Here is a 14,096-nt window from a genome sequence, read left to right as displayed (position 1 = left end):
ATTAGCGTGAACAGAATAACTTTCCAATAATTTCCTAAATCCTGCTTTTCTGAGCCTGGATGAAATATCATATGAATTCAGGATTCCAAAATTTGAGTGGGAGCCACAAAAAATGGATTTGCCCCTGGCAAATCTTTCAGTGACGTGATCAGCCTTATGCCACAAAGCTGATTTAAATATTTATATCCTGATTTAAATATGTTTAACGAGCTCCCGACACTATTGTCTGGGCACACTTGGCTTTCCGACCTCACCAGTGGGAAACTGGGCAGTGCCAAGGGGACAGGGCTTCTCCAGGGGTGGAGAACCAGACTGGGAGGGGAGGGGGAAATCTGTACTAGGGGGTGGGGGCTAGTAGGCAGTTGGTGCCAATGATGGAGGGGGCACTGTGGTGGGGGGGGTATCTAGGAGGGTGGTGATCAGGGATGTCTATGGGTGGGTCTGTGGGGGTGAGGGGGATGTTATTGATGGGGGTGTTGACAGGTGTCCCATATAATGTGTATATTTGTACACAGTGGGCAGAAATTCCACCCCCCCCCCACCAAAGATTCTAAATGCCAAAAAAATCTGCCAACTCGAGAGTTTCAGTCTGAAAACCGGACCCCGACTCAGCGTGAAACTCCCTACTATCAAAAATGTTGACTAAGCGTGGGAAAAATTGCATGGGGTCGCTCGTTTAAAAAAAACCTGGAGTGAATTTCTGCAGAGTTTTGTAACAACTCCAGAGTCCTTATTTTGTTGTAATGAGTGGAGTGGGCCTGTACAGACAACTCCTGCAGACTGACCAGCTCCAGAGACTGCCCCACACAATGGGCGTGATCCAGACGGGCTAGTGTATTGTCTCTGCGTATCCGTCTCGCTGAAACAATCCCAATCGTTCACCAGTAGCTTCTTAGTCACCTCTTTGCTCAGGTTTTTTTTTAAAAGAAAGCTATATGGGCATTTGCTTTAAAACCACAACTTTTATAAAATACAACTCTTTTCCCAATCCTTTCTGTGGAAAAATGATCCCAAATCCTGCAATATGACAATTACTACACAGTATGGAATGATTCTTTAGAAGTAAGGATTTCTGCTGAAACCCCGGAGTGAGATACTAAGGAAACTCTACTAAGGCTACAAAGTTATATGTTTTGTCATTTTTATCTTGCCTTATGGTTATCGTTATGAAGGTAACCTGCCCTGAATGCATGTGTCTGAATGAGCAGTGTGTTTACAATTGCTGAGAGTGAATAACCTAATGGGACCACCTCTAACTGTCCTGTCACATTCTGGTCCAAGGCACTAACGACTGAGCCCAATAATCCAGCCCAACCCAGGAAGAGACCATTCAACCCTGAGATCTTGTTCCACAATTTGGTTGGATCATGGCTGATCTACATCTCAAATACCAATTAGGACTGGCACAGTGGTTGGCACTGCAGCTTCACAATGCCAGGGACCCAAGTTTGATTCCCAACTTGGCTCACTGTGCGGAGTCTGCGTGTTCTCCCCGTGTCTGCGTGGGTTTCCTCCGGGTGCTCCCCGTTTCCTCCCACAGTCCATGCTGGATAGATGCATTGGCCACGCTAAATTCTCCCTCCGTGTACCTGAGCATGCGTCAGAGTTTCACAGTAACTTCATTGCAGTGTTAATGTAGGCCTACTTGTGACACTAATAAATCCACTTTAAACTTATAAAGCATTTGGTCATACCCTGTGACACACTCAGAAAAATTTCCTATTCCCCAGGTGAAATTGAAGATTTGAATTGATCCCCAGCCAGTGAACTTTGAGGAGAGTGTTCCAGATTTTCACTTTATTTGTGTGGGGGAAAAATCCTTCCTGATTTGACCTTAGGTCAGGCGAGATTGAGTTTTAATGTGATAGATTACATCTATCCCAGCAGAAGAAATTGTTTCTTGTTTCTACTGCATCTTTTCATCATTCTGGACATCTTAATTAGATCAGCCCTTAATCTTCTGACTTCAGGTGAGAAGGACCCAAGTTAATACAACCAGCCTTTGCACCCTTTAAGCCTGGATATCATTCCTATAAACCTCCAGTCCACCCACAGCAGGGCTAATTTGAGGTCTGAGTGACTCCAATGTGGAGTTTTTATCCAATTGCGTCACTGCGATTTTTTTTTGACGTTTAACAAAATTCTAAGCAATTTCAGAAAGAACAGTTATCATTTTAACTGGCATTCCCCTGCATTCCCAAAGAATTTTTATTTGCTTTTATTGACATTCTGGCAAGTGACCTGTGCAAGACACTGGGGGACAGTACAGCTGCAACCTGGCAACATAGCGTAGTGTTAGCATTTCCCAGGGAGATGCACACACATCTTACAGAATGTATTGAGGTTTGATCAGATAACTGGGGTCGAAGGAGTGATTTGCTGAGCTGGGGCCTGGTGAGAGGTTGGGGTGCTGAAAGAATGCTTGATGTTCATCTGATCCTCCCCAGGTCAATGTGCAAATGTGAGCGAGAGAGAGAGAGGAAGCAGCAAAGTGAAAGCCTGCGCAATGTCTTATTATTGCTTCATGCACATTGACAGCCTGTCAACCTCACCACAAAACACTATTGATTTTCGACACTGACTGTCAATGTAAAGTAATCCCTGTCACGTACAGTGCGCACCACTTGCAGAATGACGTTTTCTTCCCCATAACAGACAGAATCACAGAATCCCACAGTGCAGAAGGAGACCATTTGGCCCATTGAGGCTGCCCCGACCACAGTGCCCCCGAGGCCCTATTCCCATGACCTCATGTATTTACTCTAGCTAGACCCCCTGAAACTAAGAGGCAATTTAGCACGGCCAATCCACCTAACCCGCGCATCTTTAGACTGTGGGACGAAACCAGAGCACCCAGAGGAAGCCCACACAGACACGAGGAGAATGTGCAAACTCCACACGGACAGTGATCCAAGCCAGGAATCGAACCCAGGTCCCTGCTGCTGCGAGGCAGCTGTACTAACCACTGTGCCACCCAGCTTCAAGCAAACATCACTGCACCGCTGTGGTGTTTTTCTTTCCTCGACTGGGAAGTCTGTACCTCTCACCAGATGAGAAGTGCTTCCGCATTGGTCACTGCACAATCTTTGTTGAGCCCTCTTCAAGGTGGATGCAAGGTCACTGTTAGCCGCATGTGGATCAACATTGCACTCTCGATCAGTGTCCAAAGCCCACTCCAGAGACTTGACTCCACAGTCCAGGCAGACACTCTCTATGTGGTGCTGTCAAAGTGCCCTCATTCAGCTGAGATGTTCCGTCTGTTCTCTTGGGAGGGTGATGAAGATCCCATGCTCCAATCTGAAGGTGAGCAGGGGAGTTCTCCCCAGAGTCCTGCCCAATATTTATATCTCGGCCAACAGCCGATTAGATCATTTAACTGCATTATTTAGTTGGAAAGTCCACTTGGTAGCAGGGATGTATTTCTGAGGCTGTATAAGGCCCTGGTCAGACCCCATTTGGAGTATTGTGAACAGTTTTGGACCCCATACCTCTAAGGAAGGATGTGCTGGCCTTGGAAAGGGTCCAAAGGAGGTTCACAAGAATGATCCTTGGAATGAAGAACATGTCATATGAGGAACAATTGAGGACTCTGGTCTGTACTCATTGGAGTTTAGAAGGATGAGGGGGGATCTCATTGATACTTAAAGGATACTGCGAGGCCTGGATAGAGTGGACATGGAGAGGATGTTTCCACTAGTAGGAAAAAGTAGAATGAGAGGATAGAACCTCAGGCTGAAGGGATGATCCTTTAAAACAGAGATGAGGAGGAATTTCTTCAGCCAGAGAGTGGGGAATCTGTGAAACTCTTTGCCACAGAAGGCTGTGGAGGCCAGATCATTGAGTGTCTTTAAGACAGAGATAGATTTATTCTTGATTAATAAGGGGATCAGGGGTTATGGGGAAAAGGCAGGAGAATGGGGATGAGAAAATATCAACCATGCCTGAATGGTGGAGCAGACTCGATGGGCCGAGTGGCCTAATTCTGCTCCTATGTCTTATGATATTTGGAAAGCTTCCACACAGGTGCAGTAAGGTTTGGAGCTGAGGTATAATACTGACAGACTGTAGGGAGGGCTTTTCTCTGTCCAAACTCAATCTGCTGTTAATATGAAATGAGAGGTTTTCCATTTCCCATCAATCGCTCAAACAGAGGGGTGGATAGAGATGTTTTTGATCTGGAACGTATAGCCTGAAGATGTGGTGGAAGCAGATCACTAATAACTTACAAAGTTGCATTGGATATATTACCCTGGGAAAAGAGAAGGCAGGTGGAACTAATTGACTTTTTTTTTGAAAGAGCTAGCATGAGCACAAAGGGCCAAATGGCCTTTTTCTCCACTGAGTGATTCATGACATGCTTTTTTTCTTGAATTTGACTCTTGTTTTGTTCCTGTCCCACTGATGGAGGAGGCAAAAGATTTGAAATGGTTTCGGCAGCAGTTGGGATTGAAGTGGGTTCTCGATGGAGAAGCTTTGGTTCTCATCTGGGTCTACATTGCTGTGTATTTCCCCATCTTGGGTCAGTAATCGCTTTGCTTCAGTCTCCCCTCCAGCCTGACAGGGCTGGTGAAGAATGTCGGAGGCGTTGGTTTGCCATCATTCTGCCTCCGTGTCACTAAGTGAGAAGACTATATCTTGGCCTCTTCTGATTCTGGAGGAGGGCCAAGAGACTTGGGTACACCGATCATTAAAATATCATGGACAGAACCAAAAAGTGATCGGAAGGTTAAGAGAATGCTAACTTTTGAATCTCGAGGACCAGAATATAAGGGGGGTGGGTGGGGTTGCGGGTAGATGTCCTGCTACAGCTATACCAAACCAAGTTAGGCCACAGCTGGAATACATAAGAACATAAGAACATAAGAAATAGGAGCAGGAGTAGGCCATCTGGCCCTTCGAGCCTGCCCCGCCATTCAATAAGATCATGGCTGATCTGTCGTGGCTCAGTTCCACTTTCCCGCCCTCTCCCCATAACCCTTAATCCCCTCTCTTATCAAAAACCCATCAACCCGCTTCTTAAAAATATTTAGCGAGGCAGCCTCCACCACTTCAACGGGCAGAGAATTCCAGAGATTCACCACCCTTTGAGTGAAGAAGTTCCTCCTCAACTCCGTTCTGAACTGCCCCCCCTTTATCTTGAGGCTGTGCCCCCTAGTCCTACTGTCTTTTTTGAGCGGGAAGAGTCTTTCCACCTCTATCCTATCCATCCCCTTCATCATCTTATACGTCTCAATGAGATCTCCCCTCATTCTTCTAAACTCTAACGAGTACAAGCCTAGTTTATTCAGCCTCTCCTCATAGCTCAACCCCCTCAACTCCGGTATCAGCCTAGTAAACCTCCTCTGCACTCCCTCCAAGGCCAAAATATCCTTGCGCAGGTGCGGCGCCCAAAACTGCACACAGTACTCCAGCTGCGGCCTCACCAATGCCCTATACAGCTGCAGCAAGACCTCCCTACTTTTATATTCAATCCCCCTCGCTATGAAGGCCAGCATCCCATTCGCCTTCATGTTCAGTTCTGGGCACCAGATCTGAGGAAGGCGATTGTCCTTTGTGGAGAGCTGTGTAGATTCACTGGAACAAAACCTGGACTCCAGGATGTTAAATTGCTAGGAGAGCCTTCACAAAATTGGGTGTTGTCCCCGGGGTTTAGCAAAGTTAAGGGTTGATTACAATTGAAGTTTTGAACATATGAAGAGGAACTGATAGGCTGGAGCGAGAGAAACTATTTCTGCTAGTTGGGGAATGTAGAACTTGGTGGCACACTCTTAAAAATTAGAGGCAGATTTTTCAAAGTGTAGTTAAGAAACATCTTGCATGCTAAGGGTGGTCAATGTTAGAATTGTCTGCAAACAACATTTGTGATCGGGTCAATTATCAATTTCAAATATGAGATTGGTAGATTTCTGTTAAATTAAGGTATTAAATAAGTATTATATGGGTATAGAGTCCAGGACCGCACATCAGCCATGATCTTGTTGAGTAGCAGAGCAGGCTCGAGGGGCTGAATGGCCTCCACTTGTCCTATGCTTTGATTGTTTCTGGTATTGATATGGGCTCGTTTCTGTTTGTCTGAGATGAGGTTCAAGTAAAGAACTGAAAAGCCCTTGAATTAAAAACTTAGTGGCTGAACGAGTTGCAGGTTCTCTAGGTTAACCTGCGGCCTATGTGGAGTTAACTGGTCTCCAGTAGGGAAGAATGGCCCTGTTTAGGCCATGGAAGAACCAGGCAGGGAGAAGACCCCCCCCTGCTGGAAACCGCCCACAGATGTGGCTGTTGAGTGAGGACAAAGACTGGCAGATATGATTCACCAGCTTCCATGGTCAGGTGCCCAGCTCTGTGTTATCTTCTCTACTCTGTAGAAGGCCAGGTTCATTGGTGAGATATTGCCGATTGGCAGTGCCTGCGAGAGAGAAGGAACAAAGAGACAACGGCAACTTCCTCTGGCAAGAGAGCGGGTTAGGAATGAAAACGAGCCTCCTTGGAGCCTTGTCCTGCTCCTTGGACAGAATCCTCCCCCTGTGCCAGTAAGAGGGGTTTCTGTCAAAAGCGGTACGGTGGCACAGTGGTTAACACTGCTGCCTCACAGCGCTAGGGATCTGGGTTCGATTCCCGGCTTGGGTCACTGTCCTTGCAGAGTCTGCACGTTCTCCCCATGTCTGCGTGGGTTTCCTCCTTGTGTTCTGGTTTCCTCCCAGAGCCCAAAAGATGTGCTGGGTTAGGCACATTGGCCGTGTGAAATTCTCCCTCAGTGTACCCCAAGAGGCGCCGGAATGTGGATTTTCACAGTAACTTCATTGCAGTGTTTAAATAAACCTATTTGTGACGCTAATAAATAAACTGATATGAAATAAGTTATACCACCGGAATGGGATAAACATTGAGGAAGTTTGCTCTCATTTGAACATGAAACAGGAGAGACTGGAAACCCCACCCTCAGTGTCACAAACAGAGGAATTGTCCTTATTGCTGCAAACTCTTTAACAAGGCTGAGGTTTAGATCCACACAGCGACATGTTACCCACTCTGATCTTTGCTCCAGAAGTGCTGCTGCACTTACCCAGGGTTTCTCCTATTTTCTGATTGTCTACAGTTTGTGTTTGGTTTATTTGTTTCCGTGGAATGTGTGTTCTTGGCACTAATGAGATGATGCGATGTGACAGATAATGAGAGTGTGATATAATGATAGGGTGTGATATAATGGGAGTTCCTGCCAGGGTCATTTTTATTTTGAATCAAGAGTTCAGTCAGTGGGTGCCTAATGGAAAAACTTCAACCATCACGGCCCCAGCAGAAAGCATCGCCTGCTGCGAGTGCAAACCAGAAACCGGGCCAGGCACACCTGCCTGATGCGTGAGCAGATTTTTGACACGTTCTGTCAGCTCCCACACGAACTCTGAAAATTTCTCCCTTCCCAAGAATAACACAGCCAAGAGATCTCGTAACACCAGCGATCAGTTGAGTGAGACTCGCGATCAGTATCGTGTTAATGCAGTCGATGAAGTCAATGCCCAAGTACAAGAACTTGCAGATGAAGTGAAGTCACTGCCAAGGCTCTGCCGTTGGGGAATTGAACTTGTGGGCCAGTGATGACATGCCCCTTCCAGACATTTCCTCAGCATTGCAGCACCGTGCGATCACTGCCTGATGAGCCTAACATTGTGTTGCAGGGCAGCAGACACGCATGTGGTGCTGTCCTCACTTGGCTGCTCTGTGTTAGCAGACTGCTGCAAAGGGATTCAGCTCTTCAGACAGAACAAAGTTACAGCGCTGGAACAGGCCCTTCGGCCCTACAAGCCTGCACTGACCATGCTGCCCGACTGAACTAAAACCCCCCTACACTTCTGGGAACCATATCCCTCTATTCCCATCCTATTCATGTTAAATTCACTATTGTATCCGCTTCGACTACCTCCCCCGACAGCGAGTTCCAGGCACCCGTCACCCTCTGTGTAAAAAAAAACTTGCCTCGTATATCGCATTTAAACCTTGCCCCCTTCACCTTAAATTTATGCCCTCTAGTAATTAACTCTTCCGCCCTGGGAAAAAGCTTCTGACTAGCCACTCTAATCCCCTCATAATCTTGTCTACTTCTGGCTAGCCTTTGGTGATTGTTAATTTCATATTGCTCTATAATTTGCATGTTTCTAATGTCTTTGGTTTGTCTTTTTCTTCCTCCGAGGCAGAACGGCAGTCATTCTACATTGTACTCCGACTGAAGCCTCAGTATCTTTCCTATCACGTAGAGCCCCTCCTCTGTCAATACGGTTATACTAGACATAGGCTTTTATTCTGATCCTTGCCTTTCATTGAAAGACACAACTAAGATTAAAGAAAGTTGCAGCATGATGAAGAATGGCTGAGAAGATGTTGGAGAAGAAATTGGTGGGGATGGGGGGTGGGGTGGTGGGGAGGGGTATGATTGACATTGGCCTCTGTCTGTGGCTCTGACTGCAAACATCTTGGGACATAGAGGAACTATTTTGTGGTCTAAGTGGAATTATACAACTCCTTTCAAATGCTGCTATGGTTACCAGCTGGCTACAGACTTGCTAGTCTTGACTTTGCAAGATGGTTTAAATAAAACAACAGACATTCATCTGATATTCCGCTTGACAAATTCACCATAGAGTGGAGCATCTACAAGATAGTTTTAAGTCTCAACCATGGCGCAGTGGTTAGCACCCCAGCTTCACAGCACCAGGGACACAGGTTCGATTCTGAACTTGGGTCGCTGTCTATGTGGAGTCTGCACGCTCTCTTCGTGTCCCCCTGGGTTTCCTCCGAGTGCTCCAGTTTCTGCCCACAGTCCAAAATGTGGAGGCCAGGTGGATTGGCCATGCAAAATTGTTCCTTTGTGTCCCAAGATGTATAGATAGGTTATCCATGGTGAATGCGCAGGATTAGGGGGATAGGGCAGAGAGGAGGGCCTGAGTGGGATGCTGTTTTGGAGAGTCAGCACAGAATCGATGGGCCGGATGGCCTCTTTCCTCACTGTAGGGATTCTATGAACTGGGTGAAAAGCTCGGCCATTACAATTGTCCTCAGCTAGAACTTCTGATGAAACCTGCTACCTCTCCTATTATTCTGTTAGGTCCTCCTTTCCACTATAACTTTGGCCAGAGACTGCTTTTTCCATGCCTTTCCTTGTGGCTGGTGTGAAGCCCTCTCAAGTGACACAGGCACACTGCAACTGGACAATCACTGGTCTCCTGCTCTGTATGGTTTAATACTGCATTTGTTGAGTGAATCTTTATGGGATCCTAAATATTGGATGACATTGGCAGCTTCAGGAGGCAACTGGCTAAGTAGTTGTCAAAAATGGAAGATCCAGTCGTGTATGGTATCTGTTCATTGGGAATTGTAAAGTGGATGATAATAAATATTTTGGATGGGCAAGTAGCTAATTTGTGATTCTTAGCACCATCTTTCAGATGAAGCCTTTAAATAAACAACTCTGTTCTCTCCGGTGGACAAAATCCACTATTTTGAAAGAATCTGGGAGATTTCCTTATGTCCATGTCAAGGTTTATCTTCCAACCAACATCCCTTGAACTGGTGGTTATTTTGTTGCCGTTTGTGGGATCTCACTGAGCTTAAATTGATGGCTGTGTTTCTGATGTTAGAACAGAGGATGTTCTTTCATGGGTTGTGGTGCCACTGGCTGGGATGGCATTTATTGCCCATCCTTAATTGCCCCTGAGGAGGCGGTGGCGATCCGCCATCTTGAACCGCTGCAGTCTATGCCCACAGTGCTGTTAAGGCGAAAGTTTCGGGGTTTTGACCAAGCAACAGTGAGTGAATGGTGATAGAGTTCCAAATCGGAGATGGTCTGTGGCTTGGAGGGGAACTTACAGGTGGTGTTTCTGCTGCCCTTGTCATTCTCGCTGGCAGAGGTTATGGGTTTGGAAGATGCCGTGGAAGGAACATTGGTGAGCGGCTGCAGAGAATCCTGTAGATGGTACACAATGTGGCCACTGTGCTTCGGTGATGGAGGGGGAGAATGTTTAACGTGGCGAATGGGGTGCCAGTCAGGCTTTGTTCTGGATCATATTTCAAAAGTGAACCTTAAAAGCGAACTGGCCATAAATATTCTTTCCTTCCCCTGGCTTCGGATTCATAGTTCCCAGTATTTCTGGGCAGATTTCCCTCACCTCATTCCGGCATTTGTTGGAAGAGAGTGATTGGTCTGATTAGTCAACAATTACATTAATATTAATCATGTGGCAAGCAGGATTGTAGAAAGCGAACTGGAGGGAATTTTGCCTTTGTACTGCCTACAAATTCCTATAACCTGTTGCCCGGAGTTCTGCAGGGTGGAATTCCCCACATGCTGTACCTAGTGTTATTTATTTATTAGTGTCACAAGTAGGCTTACATTAACACTGCAATGAAGTTACTGTGAAAATCCCCTAGTCACCACACTCCAGTGCCTGTTTGGGTACACTGAGGGGGAATTTAGCATGGCCGATGTACCTAATCTGCACGTTTTTGGATTGTGGGAGGAAACCCACGCAGACACGAGGAGAATGTGCAAAATTTACACAGACAGTGACCCAGTCTGGGAATTGAACCTGGGTCCCTGGCGCTGTGAGGCAGCAGTGCTAAGCACTGTGTCGCCGTGCCGCTAGTGTGTCTCTGCAGGATCCATGTAATGATGGTGGCACTCAGTTCCATACTAATAGTTTGAACAGGAACTGTGCGCAGGATTTCCCTGTGAAGTGATGAGCTGCAACGTCCAACTATTCCCTTTGGTTAAAGGAGAATCGACAGGCTTTGGGTAATATTCCGTTACCTAGAGGGTCAGATGAATGATTCGGGCATTGTTTATTTCTCCCCTTGTGCCTCGCTCAGCAAGTCCCTTCAACACCCTCCTTCGTCACCTCTTCCCTGCCGGCACACTCCATCAAATCACAAACCGGATCACGGATCAAGGCAGCACGAGTAAGAATTTCAGGAGCCCATTGGGTTGTAAAACTTTAATTCACTGCTGAGTTGTTCGTCATTAGCCTCAAGACCCGGTTTTCTCTCAGGCAGTGAATTAGACGCCCACAGCTCTTTTGGAGTGTTTTCAAGGCAGGCTCTGCTCATGGCACCGCTCCCAGAAATAAAACTTTCTCTTTGGCTGTGCCAAAAAAATTTTGCATTTATATATTACCTTTCGGTTTGGGTGACTCTTAACTGCCCTCTGAGGGTGGCACGGTGGCACAGTGGTTAGCATTGCTGCCTCAAAAGGCCAGGGTTTGATCCTGGGCTTAGGTCACCGTCTGTGTGGAATCTGCATGTCCTCCCCGTAACTGCGTGGGTTTCCTCTGGGTGCTCAAGTTTACCCCCCATAATCCAAAAGACGTGCAGGTTAGGTGCATTAGCTGTGCTAAATTCTCCCTCGGTGTACCTGAACAGGTGCCAGAGTGTGGCAGCTAGGGGATTTTCACAGTAACTTGATTGCAGTGTTAATGTAAGCCAACTTGTGAACTAATAAATAAACTTAGCAAGCCACTCAGTTTAAGGGAAATGATCCCACACCCCATAAATTAATTTTTTATTATGACATCTCAAAGTGCTTGTTGTATAAGGTTGGCCACGGCAGAAGCAGGAATCTGAGGCAGGAGTGGTTCGCACTGCTGCCTCACTGCGTCAGGGATCTGGGTTCATTTCTCAGCTTGGGTCACTGTCTGTGCAGAGTCTGCACGTTCTCCCCATGTCTCCGTGGGTTTCCTCCAGGTGCCCTGGTTTCCTCCCACAGTCCAAAGATGTGCGGGTTAGGTAGATTGGCCATGGTAAATTGCCCCTTGGTGTCAGGGGGACTAGTTAGAATGAATGCATGGGGTTGTGGGGATAGGGTCTGGATGGGATTGTGGTCGGTGTAGACCTGATGGGCCGAATGGCCTCTTCCTGCACTTTAGGGTTCAATGACTCTTCCCAGACCTTTTCCAAACCATGGTGAAATGATATGCTGGTGTTGTGGCTTTATTGCTGGATTAGTAATCCATTCGCTTGGACTTCATCCACACAACATGGGCTGAATGTTGAGAGATTGCAGAGACAGGGCTTAGGTGGAGCAAGGAATGTCCAATGCATTCCTGACTTTAGGCAGGATGACACTGGGAATGGTCGCCCGGCAGTTCCAGGTAGTCAATAATGGCCAATTAGGAGGATGTGGAGGACAACACCTAGATCTTCCTGGCAGAAGAACAGATAGGTGGAGGGTGGCACACGCAGCAGTACCACACAACTGAAAATCACACCAGTTTACAGGCTCCTTTCTGCGGTCTTGTGGAGTCCGTGAACCACATCTACATTAATTGTCTTAGGCTGCACTCCTTTTCTCGTTATCCTAAGAACCTTTTTATTAATATTTCATTTGTCCCACTCTACGGGCAGTGCGGAGGGGGGTGGGGAAGGGAGGCCCTCCTCATGAACCTGCTCCTGGGCATGGCCAAACTTGCCATTAACAGGTCCAGGCAGCGGGTGACCAAGGGGGTCGTCCGGCCGACTGTCTTCCCCTCTACCACAGCTACGTTCACGGCCGGGTGCCTCTGGAGAGGGAACGTGTGGAGTCCCCGTTGGCCCCGCAGGGACTGCGGTGTATTTACTGACCTCTTAATCACCTCTTTGGCTTGATGTTTTAAGTTGCCTTTACACTTGTTTCTGGTGGGCTTCTTACTCTTCCCCCTCCTCCCCGTGCACCCCCCCTCCCACCCACACTTTTAAAGGACTGCCCCTTTTGCTGTGTACCTCAGTTTATTTGATGTAGTTTATTGGATTTGCCAAAAATGATTGGCAGCAGAGCAAGCTCCCCTACAGTGTGGAGTCCAGTAGTTCAGTGGCAGATAGGGGGGCAATTGGAGACTGAGGCCACAGGCGAGTGAGGTCACACCCATGCCCCAAACAGATATACTGGAGAGGCTTGGTCTCTGCGCCAAGGGCCTACCAGACATGACGCTGCCCTTTGTACTCCCCTTCACCCCTTCTGGTAGGGCTATTGGATCAACAGTCCCGGAAACCCACTCTGACCTCAACTGGCGGCAGCCAAACACGAGAAGATGTATGCCATAGATGATTGGTGTTTGGTGGGAGGTGCAGGGGCGGGGGGGGGGGTGAGGTGAGGGGGGGTGGGGGGTTCTCACTCCCCATTGGGAAGGGGATTTGCGTTTGTCCTTGATAGCAGCAGGATACTTTCAGAGGCAGTAAGATTCTGTTCTATGGGCTCGGAGCCAACGGTGACAGTTTATGCTTTTGGATTCAATTAAAATTATACCTGCCAGTAAAAAGCTGGTTCCAATAAAAGTTACTGTGAAAATCTTGGATGGTTGTAAAAACTCAGCTGGTTCATTCATGTCCCTTAGGGAAGGGAAGCTGTTGTACTTAAAAAGTCAACCACGTTGGCCAGACCAGTTACCTGATCTTTTAAAGTGGTGTAGCGAATCACTACATTGTATAAAGCTTCTAGTGCTTCAAGGAATGCCCATCACCACCACCTTGGGACAATACAGGATAAGCAATAAGTACTGGCCTTGCTGCTAGTGCCACTTACACCCAAATCCATAGAATGAATTAACTATCAGACACTGTTGGATATTTAACTCGGAGAGATTCTCATTCCCTTCCTGCGAGAGGATCTTTGGATTCCAATCTGTTTCTGTACACCAATCCGAACAGTTCACTGTGTTGATAACTGGAGACACAAATGCAGAACCAATCTCTGTCGTATCTTCCAAAGATGGGCAATCACCAAGTAGATTACTGAATGAATGGCTTATTAAGGTAAATGACTGTGTACAGAGAGTGATTATAAAGGCTACCGTACTCCGTGACTCCAGACACCTAACTACAAAGAAAACCCACACTCCCCCCACCTCCCCTTAGGGATTCACACTCCAATCCGAGTGGCCAAATGGTTCACATGATCCCCCATGAGCTCGCCCCTTAAAGGGGTACGCAACCGCAACCTCCATTTTTTTTTAAAGAATTGGTTGTGGCCTTTGATAAACACAGCAAGAGTTAACCGCTTTATTGGAAATGGGTGCTGCCCCTTTAACAGAAATAAATTTACTTTTCATTTCATCTCTGATTTCCCTTTGAGAGGCTGAGTA

The 14,096-nt window shown here is 47.0% G+C and overlaps 1 long non-coding RNA gene across 4 annotated transcripts in view; it reads left to right on the top strand.

The window, feature by feature from the left end:
• LOC145357957 (uncharacterized) overlaps positions 1-14,096 on the top strand; it is a 62,098-nt gene that overhangs the window by 29,570 nt on the left and 18,432 nt on the right. The gene's annotated exons all lie outside the window — the stretch shown is intronic.

The sequence above is a fragment of the Carcharhinus amblyrhynchos genome, chromosome 24 (assembly GCF_965287045.1).
Source record: "Carcharhinus amblyrhynchos chromosome 24, sCarAmb.v2.hapA, whole genome shotgun sequence".
Classification (NCBI taxonomy): domain Eukaryota; kingdom Metazoa; phylum Chordata; class Chondrichthyes; order Carcharhiniformes; family Carcharhinidae; genus Carcharhinus; species Carcharhinus amblyrhynchos.
This window is presented reverse-complemented; position numbering and strand designations above follow the sequence as displayed.